This window comes from Schistocerca serialis, unplaced genomic scaffold, assembly GCF_023864345.2.
Source record: "Schistocerca serialis cubense isolate TAMUIC-IGC-003099 unplaced genomic scaffold, iqSchSeri2.2 HiC_scaffold_617, whole genome shotgun sequence".
Classification (NCBI taxonomy): Eukaryota; Metazoa; Arthropoda; class Insecta; order Orthoptera; family Acrididae; genus Schistocerca; species Schistocerca serialis.
In genome coordinates this window covers 27,501-32,500 of record NW_026048208.1, presented here as the reverse complement: position 1 = coordinate 32,500, position 5,000 = coordinate 27,501, and positions in this window count along the sequence as shown.

The following is a 5,000-nucleotide window of genomic DNA, read 5'->3' as shown; positions in this document are numbered from 1 at the left end:
GATCGGGGAAGAGTTTTCTTTTCTGCATGAGCGTTCGAGTTCCCTGGAATCCTCTAGCAGGGAGATAGGGTTTGGAACGCGAAGAGCACCGCAGTTGCGGCGGTGTCCCGATCTTCCCCTCGGACCTTGAAAATCCGGGAGAGGGCCACGTGGAGGTGTCGCGCCGGTTCGTACCCATATCCGCAGCAGGTCTCCAAGGTGAAGAGCCTCTAGTCGATAGAATAATGTAGGTAAGGGAAGTCGGCAAATTGGATCCGTAACTTCGGGATAAGGATTGGCTCTGAGGATCGGGGCGTGTCGGGCTTGGTCGGGAAGTGGGTCAGCGCTAACGTGCCGGGCCTGGGCGAGGTGAGTGCCGTAGGGGTGCCGGTAAGTGCGGGCGTTTAGCGCGGGCGTGGTCTGCTCTCGCCGTTGGTCGGCCTCGTGCTGGCCGGCGGTGCAGGATGCGCGCGCCTGCGCGGCGTTCGCGCCCCGGTGCTTCAACCTGCGTGCAGGATCCGAGCTCGGTCCCGTGCCTTGGCCTCCCACGGATCTTCCTTGCTGCGAGGCCGCGTCCGCCTTAGCGTGCTCCTCCGGGGGCGCGCGGGTGCGCGGATTCTCTTCGGCCGCCATTCAACGATCAACTCAGAACTGGCACGGACTGGGGGAATCCGACTGTCTAATTAAAACAAAGCATTGCGATGGCCCTAGCGGGTGTTGACGCAATGTGATTTCTGCCCAGTGCTCTGAATGTCAACGTGAAGAAATTCAAGCAAGCGCGGGTAAACGGCGGGAGTAACTATGACTTGAAGTCGGCCGACGTCACCATCCGGGCCGCCGTCAGGAGATGGTTCCGCCTTCCGGCGGACACCCCCCTGGGATACTTCCACGCTCCTGTTGCCCAGGGGGGCCTCGGCATTCCATCTTGCCGATGGATGGGTCCGACCCTCCGTCGGTCCCGTCTCCTGGCGCTGAAGAAGATAGGGCCAGCCTGCGACGGTGCAGGCATGGATGAGGTGCAGCGTGAGATCGAGGTGCTGGAGCGCCACCTAATGTGGGAGGGCCACCTCCTCAAATCGTCAACGCAGGTTGGGGAAATGTGGGCGGCGCGCCTACACATCGCCATTGACGGTGCGGCGCTGTCATCTTCTGCCGCCGTCAGTGGCCAACATCAGTGGGTCGCCGACACCAGTCGCCTGCTATCTGGGCGTGAATACATCGACGCCCTCCGCGCCCGCATCAACGCCTTCCCTACGAAGGCACGGCGCAGTCGCGGGCGGGAGGCGGACACCAGATGCCGCGCGGGGTGCCAGGCCGTGGAGACCGCCAACCACGTACTTCAGGCTTGCTTTAGGACGCACGGGTCCCGGGTCAAGCGCCATGACGCTGTAGTGCGTTATGTCGCCCGTGGACTCGCGCAGAGGGGCTTCAATGTCTCTGTGGAGCCCCACCTCCGAACACCTGAGGGCATCCGCAAGCCTGACGTGGTGGCGGTCAAAGACGGCATCGCCCGCGTGGTCGACGCCCAGATAGTCGGAGACCACCTCCGGCTCGACTGGTGTCACTCCCAGAAGGCGGCCTACTACGACACGCCGTCCATCCGGCGTGCCATCTCCAACCTGCACCGTGACGTTGAGGAGGTGATTGTGTCCACCGCGACGTTGAACTGGAGGGGTGTATGGTCTCCAGCGTCGGCGAGGGATCTCGCCGCCTTAGGCTTCCGACCCCGAGAACTGGCGGTGCTGAGCACCAGAACACTACAGAGTTGCTGCAAAAGTTACAAGATTTTCGAGCGTATGACGGCTCCTAGCCCGAAGCAGCGTGTCGGCGTCGGCTAGGCTGCTGGTTATTTTCTTCGCCTTGACTCCTGGGGCCTATCCACAGGAGGAATAAACCGTCTTTGTTCTTCCTTCTCTATGTCTTTAATTTGTGTTATGTTGTTTCTTTTCCGCACGTATATATATGTATATTTGTATGTTAGTTTTTAACACCTTTTTATTGTGGTAACGCCCTGTAAGTCCCCACCTCGGTGGTGGACATGGCGTGATACACCTGCCACATACAATATGTATATATATGTGTTATTCACTTGTTGAATAAAGACGGCTGTTGAATAGCCAAATGCCTCGTCATCTAATTAGTGGCTCCATACTAGAAGCGACGCCTTCCACTGCCCAGCTGAAACCAATATCAGCATGCGGGATTAAAAATAACCGCGAATTGCGGAGCAGTGGCGCACAGCAGAAGTAAGGTAGCGATAGAAATACTCGAAGGCTGTCTGCAACAGCGAAAGCGGTCGCGTGCCACAGCTGTCCAGGGCGCGGGAGGCTCGTCCCCAGCGGGCCGGTGCATACCTGCTCCAAGGCCGCGCGCCTAGGCTCGTCCCCAGCGCGGCAGCTGCTCGTCGCGCAGCGCACGGCAGCCGCTGCCAACGCACCGAACTAGCTTGGCGTCAGAAAGGCGGCCAGCCCCAAGATGGGGCAAAATAAGGACGCAGATCTAGAAAGTAGTGTTAGGAAAAGCACACAGGTTACAGCCACGACAACCGAAATAGCCGAAAAGTCAAAGACAGGTGATTTGCAAACAATGGTAGAAATGAGGGAAGAGCTAGAAGCATACATGTTCAATGAAAACAACAGGATAAACAACGTTCAAAAGAAATTCTTGTTAGGGAAAATGGCTGCCTATGAACAGATCCTAAGGAAATACGAGATGGAAATAGCGCAGCTGAAAACAGAGCTGAAATGTCTGAAGGAATCTCCCCCAGCAACGGAACAACCACCTGTGAGCTATGCCACTGCAGTCAGCGCAAGCAAAGCCAAAACAGATAGAAAATCTACGCCAAACCAGACCCCAAAAGTCCTTGTCTTTAGACCAGCAGATGGAAAACAGCCAGAGAAAGAGCTACAAGACACCATAAAAGACATTGTAAAAGGAACACTGAAGGACGTCAAGATCACCAAATGTAGGACACTGAAGGATAGTGGTGTCATCTTAGAGGTGCCAAATGACGCTGAAGCAGAGAAAATAAAGAACTGTAGGGAAATAGGCGACTCAGGGATCACAGTAACTGACCCCAGGAAGAAAAACCCAAGGGTGATCCTGTTTGATGTTCCAAGACAAATCAGCGACGAAGAACTGGTAACGGAGCTCTACACAAGGAATCTTTCTTCAATAGGCGGCACAAAGGAGGGTGCTGAGACAGGAATAAGAGCACTATTTAAAACAGGTCCAAGGAACACAGATACCGTAAACATCGTCCTGGAAATGGAAGCAAAGTTTTGGCATCACCTGATGGCACAAGGACGAGCATACATAAACTGTACCTCTCACCGGCTACAGAAATTTAGCAAGGCGACCAGGTGCTACAAATGCCATGGTTTTGGGCACACAACACAAACTTGCAGAAGTGCTGAAACAATCTGTGGGCACTGCGCAGCACCAGGACATAGCATTAAGGAATGCAGTAATAAGAACAAGGCACCACAGTGTGCAAACTGTAAGCACTGGAAGAAACCACATGACCACTCAATAATGGACAAAAACTGCCCGGAATATGTCAGATTCATGGCGAAAGAAGAACTAAGAACTGAATATGGCCAGTAACACTTCTACGCCACAGTCCCCAGGTCGACAGTTAGATGAGGTGAACACAAAGTCCAGCACCCTCAAGATTCTCCAAATAAATGGGCAGAGATCCAAAGTAGTGCCTAGTCAAGCATCACTTAAGATGGAAGAGGAAAACCTTGATATTGTTCTTATCCAAGAGCCCTATGTAACGGACAATAAAATTAGAGGATATCCTGCAGGTTTCCGCCTAGTATACAGCAGCAACCATGGAGTACCGAAAGCAGCGATAGGAATACGAAACACAAATTTGACCATTCTGCAGATAACCTCCCTTTGTGATGCTCATACCGCTGTAGCTGCAGTAACTGGCGACTTTGGAGAAATATACATAATAAGCCTGTACTGCCAGTTCCATACCCCAATTGACGAATATTTACATCGACTGGATACCATCATCCGCGAAATACATGGAAAGGCCATCATAATTGCAATGGATGCGAATGCCATGTCACCACTATGGCACAGCCGGGACACAGATGAAGCAGGAAGAAAACTAGAGGATCTCATCTTCCAACATGGCTTAACTGTATTAAATCGAGATTCACCACTAACAACTTTCAGTGGGCCAGCTGGGGAAAATAACATCGACGTAACACTTTGCTCAGCAAACATGTCAAGGATGGTCTCTAGATGGACGATTCAAGAGGAATGGACCTCAAGTGACCACAGGGCAATCACGTTTGAGATCTCAAAACAACAAAGGGAGAGGGTCACAGAAGAGCTACTTAGATACAACACCACCTTTGCAAAATGGCAAGTTTTTGACCGCCAGCTGACCACCAGAGTGGAGAACTGGCGAGACACAGCAGGAACAAATGTAAATGATAAAGTAGACCTCCTACAGACAGCAATACTAGAGAGCTGCAAGAAGGCAATGAGAAGAAAAACACTGCTGAAAAATGCTGTACCTTGGTGGAATGAAACACTGACAAAAATGCGGCAGGACACAATTGCAGCTCGACACCGGCTCCAGAATGCACGGCGTGCAAATCGTGAGACAGAAATACTGGCAGCAAAGGCAACCTACAGAAGCACCAAAAATAAATATAACAAGGAAATTACGAGAGCAAAGACAGATACATGGAAAAATGGGTAAAAGACTGCAATGGCAATGACCCTTGGAAGCTGACTAATAGAATCCTTCGTCCTAAATATGGCACCGAAACTGTCCTCAGTAATGTAAAAGTGGCTGGACGAGGCCCTACCATGACCTGGCAGGAAACAGTGAAAGAACTGTTGAATAACTTACTACCGGATGACGACACAGAGCAGGACACAACACAGCAATTAGCTGTGAAGGAGCAAAATATAGTGTACCACAACGAAGAAAATGAGCCAGACTTCTCAGTACAAGAGATAGAGGCTGCAGTGAAGGCATGCAAACCACACAA